Source organism: Cervus elaphus, chromosome X (genome assembly GCF_910594005.1).
Source record: "Cervus elaphus chromosome X, mCerEla1.1, whole genome shotgun sequence".
In the NCBI taxonomy this organism is placed as follows: domain Eukaryota; kingdom Metazoa; phylum Chordata; class Mammalia; order Artiodactyla; family Cervidae; genus Cervus; species Cervus elaphus.
In genome coordinates, this window is record NC_057848.1 from 1,857,583 (window position 1) to 1,867,201 (window position 9,619).

The window sequence follows — 9,619 nt, forward strand, 5'->3', positions numbered from 1 at the left end:
CAGTGTTCTTGGGGTTTCTCTGGAGTGCCATCAAGGAAATCAAGGCTCCTTTCATGTGTGATGTGCAACACGGAATTGCTCTGCACGCAGTGCAGGGGAATCGGGCCTCATCTCGCGGCGAGGGGGAAGTCTCATGGTTTTTCTCGAGTTGCGGCGGGAACCTGGCGTATATTCTCGAGTTACGACGGGGATGGCCCTTCCACACACGTGTGTGTTCAGCCATGTCAGGACTCCTGCCTAGTTGCGAGGGACAACTCGGGATTCTCCTCGAGGCTTTGCAGGGCAATTGGGACGCCTCTCCAGCTGAGACGGGAGACCAAGGGTCCCTTTCCACGTGCCACAGGAATCCTGGGTCTCCTATCAAGTTTCACGAGGAGTCAGGCATCGTCTCCTTTGGAGGCACTGATCTCCGCATACCTCTGGAGTTTTCAAAGGATTTGAGGCCTCCTGTCGCGATGAGGTTGGGAAGTAGGTCTTTCTCTGTTGTCTCCACAGGGGATTCAGACACCCTTTCGTCTTGGGAGATGCAAGACGAGCCTGCATTCCAATCACTGCAGGGATATCCGGCCTTATTTCGAGTCAGGGCATCGCGGTGTCCATTCCACTTGAGGCCGCAAACTCAGGGTCCCTCTCACATACCTAGAGCTGAGAGAAGCCTCCTCTTGAGGTGCTTGTGGTAAGGTGGTATTCCTCAGGAGTCGAAGCCAGGGACTAACCTCTCACTTGTGTTGATTCTTGGTCCACGGAGCTCTTTCGTGTTGCTACAGTGACCTCAGGATCCCTCTAGCCTTGAAACAGTGTTCTTGGGGTTTCTCTGGAGTGCCATCAAGGAAATCAAGGCTCCTTTCATGTGTGATGTGCAACACGGAATTGCTCTGCACGCAGTGCAGGGGAATCGGGCCTCATCTCGCGGCGAGGGGCAAGTCTCATGGTTTTTCTCGAGTTGCGGCGGGAACCTGGGGTATATTCTCGAGTTACGACGGGGATGGCCCTTCCACCCACGTGTTTCTTCAGCGACGTCAGGACTCCCGCCTAGTTGCCAGGGACAACTCGGGATTCTCCTCGAGGCTTTGCAGGGCAATTGGGACGCCTCTCCAGCTGAGACGGGAGACCAAGTGTACCTTTCCACGTGCCACAGGAATCCTGGGTCTCCTATCAAGTTTCACGAGGAGTCAGGCATCGTCTCCTTTGGAGGCACTGATCTCCGCATACCTCTGGAGTTTTCAAAGGATTTGAGGCCTCCTGTCGCGATGAGGTGGGGAACTAGGTCTTTCTCTGTGGTCTCCACAGGGGATTCAGACACCCTTTCGTCTTGGGAGATGCAAGACGAGCCTGCATTCCAGTCACTGCAGGGATATCCGGCCTTATTTCGAGTCAGGGCATCGCGGTGTCCATTCCACTTGAGGCCGCAAACTCAGGGTCCCTCTCACATACCTAGAGCTGAGAGAAGCCTCCTCTTGAGGTGCTTGTGGTAAGGTGGTATTCCTCTGGAGTCGAAGCCAGGGACTAACCTCGCATCTCGAGTTGATTTTTGGCCCACGGAGCTCTTTCGTGTTGCTACAGTGACCTCAGGATCCCTCTAGCCTTGAAACAGTGTTCTTGGGGTTTCTCTGGAGTGCCATCAAGGAAATCAAGGCTCCTTTCATGTGTGATGTGCAACACGGAATTGCTCTGCACGCAGTGCAGGGGAATCGGGCCTCATCTCGTGGCGAGGGGGAAGTCTCATGGTTTTTCTCGAGTTGCGGCGGGAACCTGGGGTATATTCTCGAGTTACGACGGGGATGGCTCTTCCACCCACGTGTTTCTTCAGCGACGTCAGGACTCCTGCCTAGTTGCGAGGGACAACTCTGGATTCTCCTCGAGGCTTGGAAGGGCAATTGGGACGCCTCTCCAGCTGAGGCGGGAGACCAAGTGTCCCTTTCCAAGTGCCACAGGAATCCTGGGACTCCTATCAAGTTTCACGAGGAGTCAGGCATCGTCTCCTTTGGAGGCACTGATCTCCGCGTACCTCTGGAGTTTTCAAAGGATGTGAGGCTATCGGTCGCGATGAGGTGGGGAACTAAGTCTTTCTCTGTGCTTTCCACAGGGGATTCAGACATCCTTTCGTCCTGGGAGATGCAAGACGAGCCTGCATTGAAGTCACTGCAGGGATATCCGGCCTTATTTCGAGTCAGGGCATCGCGGTGTCCATTCCACTTGAGGCCGCAAACTCAGGGTCCCTCTCACATACCTAGAGCTGAGAGAAGCCTCCTCTTGAGGTGCTTGTGGTAAGGTGGTATTCCTCTGGAGACGAATCCAGGGACTAACCTCTCTTTTCGAGTTGATTTTTGGTCCACAGAGTTCTTTCGTGTTGCTACAGTGACCTCAGGATCCCTCTATCCTTGAAACAGTGTTCTTGGGGTTTCTCTGGAGTGCCATCAAGGAAATCAAGGCTCCTTTCATGTGTGATGTGCAAGACGGAATTGCTCTGCACGCAGTACAGGGGAATCGGGCCTCAATTCGCATCGAGGGGGAAGTCTCATGGTTTTTCTCGAGTTGCGGCGGGAACCTGGGGTATATTCTCGAGTTACGACGGGGATGGCCCTTCCACCCACGTGTTTGTTCAGCCACATCAGGACTTCTGCCTAGTTGCGAGGGTCAACTCGGGATTCTCCTCGAGGCTTGGCACGGCAATTGGAACGCCTCTCCAGCTGAGGCGGGAGACCAAGAGTCCCTTTCCACGTGCCACAAGAATCCTGGGACTCCTATCAAGTTTCACGAGGAGTCAGGCATCGTCTCCTTTGGAGGCACTGATCTCCGCGTACCTCTGGAGTTTTCAAAGGATGTGAGGCCTCCTGTCGCGATGAGGTGGGGAACTAGGTGTTTCTCTGTGGTCTCCACAGGGGATTCAGACATCCTTTCTTCTTGGGAGATGCAAGACGAGCCTGCATTCAAGTCACTGCAGGGATATCCGGCCTTATTTCGAGTCAGGGCATCGCGGTGTCCATTCCACTTGAAGCCGCAAACTCAGGGTCCCTCTCACATACCTAGAGCTGAGAGAAGCCTCCTCTTGAGGTGCTTGTGGTAAGGTGGTATTCCTCTGGAGTCGAAGCCAGGGACTAACCTCTCATCTCAAGTTGATTTTTGGCCCACAGAGTTCTTTCGTGTTGCTACAGTGACCTCAGGATCCCTCTAGCCTTGAAACAGTGTTCTTGGGGTTTCTCTGGAGTGCCATCAAGGAAATCAAGGCTCCTTTCATGTGTGATGTGCAACACGGAATTGCTCTGCACGCAGTGCAGGGGAATCGGGCCTCATCTCACGGCGAGGGGGAAGTCTCATGGTTTTTCTCGAGTTGCTGCGGGAACCTGGGGTATATTCTCGAGTTACGACGGGGATGGCCCTTCCACCCACGTGTGTGTTCAGCCACGTCAGGACTCTTGCCTATTTGCGAGACACAACTCGGGATTCTCCTCGAGGCTTGGCAGGGCATTTGGGACGCCTCTCCAGCTGAGGCGGGAGACCAAGGGTCCCTTTCCACGTGCCACAGGAATCCTGGGACTCCTATCAAGTTTCACGAGGAGTCAGGCATCGTCTCCTTTGGAGGCACTGATCTCCGCGTACCTCTGGAGTTTTCAAAGGATGTGAGGCCTCCGGTCGCGATGAGGTGGGGAACTAGGTCTTTCTCTGTGGTCTCCACAGGGGATTCAGACATCCTTTCATCTTGGGAGATGCAAGACGAGCCTGCATTCAAGTCACTGCAGGGATATCCAGCCTTATTTTGCGTCAGGGCATCGCGGTGTCCATTCCACTTGAGGCCGCAAACTCAGGGTCCCTCTCGCATACCTAGAGCTGAGAGAAGCCTCCTCTTGAGGTGCTTGTGGTAAGGTGGTATTCCTCTGGAGTCGAAGCCAGGGACTAACCTCTCATCTCGAGTTGATTTTTGGCCCACGGAGCTCTTTCGTGTTGCTACAGTGACCTCAGGATCCCTCTAGCCTTGAAACAGTGTTCTTGGGGTTTCTCTGGAGTGCCATCAAGGAAATCAAGGCTCCTTTCATGTGTGATGTGCAACACGGAATTGCTCTGCACGCAGTGCAGGGGAATCGGGCCTCAACTCGCGGCGAGGGGGAAGTCTCATGGTTTTTCTCGAGTTGCGGCGGGAACCTGGGGTATATTCTCGAGTTACGACGGGGATGGCCCTTCCACCCACGTGTTTCTTCAGCGACGTCAGGACTCCTGCCTAGTTGCGAGGGACAACTCTGGATTCTCCTCGAGGCTTGGCAGGGCAATTGGGACGCCTCTCCAGCTGAGGCGGGAGACCAAGTGTCCCTTTCCAAGTGCCACAGGAATCCTGGGACTCCTATCAAGTTTCACGAGGAGTCAGGCATCGTCTCCTTTGGAGGCACTGATCTCCGCGCACCTCTGGAGTTTTCAAAGGATGTGAGGCTATTGGTCGCGATGAGGTGGGGAACTAAGTCTTTCTCTGTGCTTTCCACAGGGGATTCAGACATCCTTTCGTCCTGCGAGATGCAAGACGAGCCTGCATTGAAGTCACTGCAGGGATATCCGGCCTTATTTCGAGTCAGGGCATCGCGGTGTCCATTCCACTTGAGGCCGCAAACTCAGGGTCCCTCTCACATACCTAGAGCTGAGAGAAGCCTCCTCTTGAGGTGCTTGTGGTAAGGTGGTATTCCTCTGGAGTCGAAGCCAGGGACTAACCTCTCTTTTCGAGTTGATTTTTGGTCCACAGAGTTCTTTCGTGTTGCTACAGTGACCTCAGGATCCCTCTAGCCTTGAAACAGTGTTCTTGGGGTTTCTCTGGAGTGCCATCAAGGAAATCAAGGCTCCTTTCATGTGTGATGTGCAAGACGGAATTGCTCTGCACGCAGTACAGGGGAATCGGGCCTCATCTCGCATCGAGGGGGAAATCTCATGGTTTTTCTCGAGTTGCGGCGGGAACCTGGGGTATATTCTCGAGTTACGACGGGGATGGCCCTTCCACCCACGTGTTTGTTCAGCCACGTCAGGACTCCTGCCTAGTTGCGAGGGACAACTCGGGATTCTCCTCGAGGCTTGGCAGGGCAATTGGAACGCCTCTCCAGCTGAGGCGGGAGACCAAGGGTCCCTTTCCACGTGCCACAAGAATCCTGGGACTCCTATCAAGTTTCACGAGGAGTCAGGCATCGTCTCCTTTGGAGGCACTGATCTCCGCGTACCTCTGGAGTTTTCAAAGGATGTGAGGCCTCCGGTCGCGATGAGGTGGGGAACTAGGTGTTTCTCTGTGGTCTCCACAGGGGATTCAGACATCCTTTCTTCTTGGGAGATGCAAGACGAGCCTGCATTCAAGTCACGGCAGGGATATCCGGCCTTATTTCGAGTCAGGGCATCGCGGTGTCCATTCCACTTGAGGCCGCAAACTCAGGGTCCCTCTCACATACCTAGAGCTGAGAGAAGCCTCCTCTTGAGGTGCTTGTGGTAAGGTGGTTTTCCTCTGGAGTCGAAGCCAGGGACTAACCTCTCATCTCGAGTTGATTTTTGGCCCACGGAGCTCTTTCGTGTTGCCACAGTGACCTCAGGATCCCTCTATCCTTGAAACAGTGTTCTTGGGGTTTCTCTGGAGTGCCATCAAGGAAATCAAGGCTCCTTTCATGTGTGATGTGCAACACGGAATTGCTCTGCACGCAGTGCAGGGGAATCGGGCCTCATCTCGCGGCGAGGGGGAAGTCTCATGGTTTTTCTCGAGTTGTGGCGGGAACCTGGGGTATATTCTCGAGTTACGACGGGGATGGCCCTTCCACCCACGTGTTTCTTCAGCAACGTCAGGACTCCTGCCTAGTTGCCAGGGACAACTCTGGATTCTCCTCGAGGCTTTGCAGGGCAATTGGGACGCCTCTCCAGCTGAGACGGGAGACCAAGGGTCCCTTTCCACGTGCCACAGGAATCCTGGGTCTCCTATCAAGTTTCACGAGGAGTCAGGCATCGTCTCCTTTGGAGGCACTGATCTCCGCGTACCTCTGGAGTTTTCAAAGGATGTGAGGCCTCCGGTCGCGATGAGGTGGGGAACTAAGTCTTTCTCTGTGCTTTCCCAGGGGATTCAGACATCCTTTCGTCCTGGGAGATGCAAGACGAGCCTGCATTGAAGTCACTGCAGGGATATCCGGCCTTATTTCGAGTCAGGGCATCGCGGTGTCCATTCCACTTGAGGCCGCAAACTCAGGGTCCCTCTCACATACCTAGAGCTGAGAGAAGCCTCCTCTTGAGGTGCTTGTGGTAAGGTGGTATTCCTCTGGAGACGAATCCAGGGACTAACCTCTCTTTTCGAGTTGATTTTTGGTCCACAGAGTTCTTTCGTGTTGCTACAGTGACCTCAGGATCCCTCTATCCTTGAAACAGTGTTCTTGGGGTTTCTCTGGAGTGCCATCAAGGAAATCAAGGCTCCTTTCATGTGTGATGTGCAAGACGGAATTGCTCTGCACGCAGTACAGGGGAATCGGGCCTCATCTCGCATCGAGGGGGAAGTCTCATGGTTTTTCTCGAGTTGCAGCGGGAACCTGGGGTATATTCTCGAGTTACGACGGGGAAGGCCCTTCCACCCACGTGTTTGTTCAGCCACATCAGGACTCCTGCCTAGTTGCGAGGGACAACTCGGGATTCTCCTCGAGGCTTGGCACGGCAATTGGAACGCCTCTCCAGCTGAGGCGGGAGACCAAGGGTCCCTTTCCACGTGCCACAAGAATCCTGGGACTCCTATCAAGTTTCACGAGGAGTCAGGCATCGTCTCCTTTGGAGGCACTGATCTCCGCGTACCTCTGGAGTTTTCAAAGGATGTGAGGCCTCCGGTCGCGATGAGGTGGGGAACTAGGTGTTTCTCTGTGGTCTCCACAGGGGATTCAGACATCCTTTCTTCTTAGGAGATGCAAGACGAGCCTGCATTCAAGTCACTGCAGGGATATCCGGCCTTATTTTGCGTCAGGGCATCGCGGTGTCCATTCCACTTGAGGCCGCAAACTCAGGGTCCCTCTCACATACCTAGAGCTGAGAGAAGCCTCCTCTAGAGGTGCTTGTGGTAAGGTGGTATTCCTCTGGAGTCGAAGCCAGGGACTAACCTCTCATCTCAAGTTGATTTTTGGCCCACAGAGTTCTTTCGTGTTGCTACAGTGACCTCAAGATCCCTGTAGCCTTGAAACAGTGTTCTTGGGGTTTCTCTGGAGTGCCATGAAGGAAATCAAGGCTCCTTTCATGTGTGATGTGCAAGACGGAATTGCTCTGCACGCAGTGCAGGGGAATCGGGCCTCATCTCGCGGCGAGGGGGAAGTCTCATGGTTTTTCTCGAGTTGCGGCGGGAACCTGGGGTATATTCTCGAGTTACGACGGGGATGGCCCTTCCACCCACGTGTGTGTTCAGCCACGTCAGGACTCTTGCCTAGTTGCGAGACACAACTCGGGATTCTCCTCGAGGCTTGGCAAGGCAATTGGGACGCCTCTCCAGCTGAGGCGGGAGACCAAGGGTCCCTTTCCACGTGCCACAGGAATCCTGGGACTCCTATCAAGTTTCACGAGGAGTCAGGCATCGTCTCCTTTGGAGGCACTGATCTCCGCGTACCTCTGGAGTTTTCAAAGGATGTGAGGCCTCCGGTCGCGATGAGGTGGGGAACTAGGTCTTTCTCTGTGGTCTCCACAGGGGATTCAGACATCCTTTCATCTTGGGAGATGCAAGACGAGCCTGGATTCAAGTCACTGCAGGGATATCCAGCCTTATTTTGCGTCAGGGCATCGCGGTGTCCATTCCACTTGAGGCCGCAAACTCAGGGTCCCTCTCACATACCTAGAGCTGAGAGAAGCCTCCTCTTGAGGTGCTTGTGGTAAGGTGGTATTCCTCTGGAGTCGAAGCCAGGGACTAACCTCTCATCTCGAGTTGATTTTTGGCCTACGGAGCTCTTTCGTGTTGCTACAGTGACCTCAGGATCCCTCTAGCCTTGAAACAGTGTTCTTGGGGTTTCTCTGGAGTGCCATCAAGGAAATCAAGGCTCCTTTCATGTGTGATGTGCAAGACGGAATTGCTCTGCACGCAGTGCATGGGAATCGGGCCTCAACTCGCGGCGAGGGGGAAGTCTCATGGTTTTTCTCGAGTTGCGGCGGGAACCTGGGGTATATTTTCGAGTTACGACGGGGATGGCCCTTCCACCCACGTGTTTCTTCAGCGACGTCAGGACTCCTGCCTAGTTGCGAGGGACAACTCGGGATTCTCCTCGAGGCTTGGCAGGGCAATTGGGACGCCTCTCCAGCTGAGGCGGGAGACCAAGTGTCCCTTTCCAAGTGCCACAGGAATCCTGGGACTCCTATCAAGTTTCACGAGGAGTCAGGCATCGTCTCCTTTGGAGGCACTGATCTCCGCGCACCTCTGGAGTTTTCAAAGGATGTGAGGCTATCGGTCGCGATGAGGTGGGGAACTAAGTCTTTCTCTGTGCTTTCCACAGGGGATTCAGACATCCTTTCGTCCTGGGAGATTCAAGACGAGCCTGCATTGAAGTCACTGCAGGTATATCCGGCCTTATTTTGAGTCAGGGCATCGCGGTGTCCATTCCACTTGAGGCCGCAAACTCAGGGTCCCTCTCACATACCTAGAGCTGAGAGAAGCCTCCTCTTGAGGTGCTTGTGGTAAGGTGGTATTCCTCTGGAGACGAATCCAGGGACTAACCTCTCTTTTCGAGTTGATTTTTGGTCCACAGAGTTCTTTCGTGTTGCTACAGTGACCTCAGGATCCCTCTATCCTTGAAACAGTGTTCTTGGGGTTTCTCTGGAGTGCCATCAAGGAAATCAAGGCTCCTTTCATGTGTGATGTGCAACACGGAATTGCTCTGCACGCAGTACAGGGGAATCGGGCCTCATCTCGCATCGAGGGGGAAGTCTCATGGTTTTTCTCGAGTTGCGGCGGGAACCTGGGGTATATTCTCGAGTTACGACGGGGATGGCCCTTCCACCCACGTGTTTGTTCAGCCACGTCAGGACTCCTGCCTAGTTGCGAGGGACAACTCGGGATTCTCCTCGAGGCTTGGCAGGGCAATTGGAACGCCTCTCCAGCTGAGGCGGGAGACCAAGGGTCCCTTTCCACGTGCCACAAGAATCCTGGGACTCCTATCAAGTTTCACGAGGAGTCAGGCATCGTCTCCTTTGGAGGCACTGATCTCCGCGTACCTCTGGAGTTTCCAAAGGATGTGAGGCCTCCGGTCGCGATGAGGTGGGGAACTAGGTCTTTCTCTGTGGTCTCCACAGCGGATTCAGACATCCTTTCTTCTTGGGAGATGCAAGACGAGCCTGCATTCAAGTCACTGCAGGGATATCCGGCCTTATTTCGAGTCAGGGCATCGCAGTGTCCATTCCACTTGAGGCCGCAAACTCAGGATCCCTCTCACATACCTAGAGCTGAGAGAAGCCTCCTCTTGAGGTGCTTGTGGTAAGGTGGTATTCCTCAGGAGTCGAAGCCAGGGACTAACCTCTCATCTCGTGTTGATTCTTGGTCCACGGAGCTCTTTCGTGTTGCTACAGTGACCTCAGGATCCCTCTAGCCTTGAAACAGTGTTCTTGGGGTTTCTCTGGAGTGCCATCAAGGAAATCAAGGCTCCTTTCATGTGTGATGTGCAAC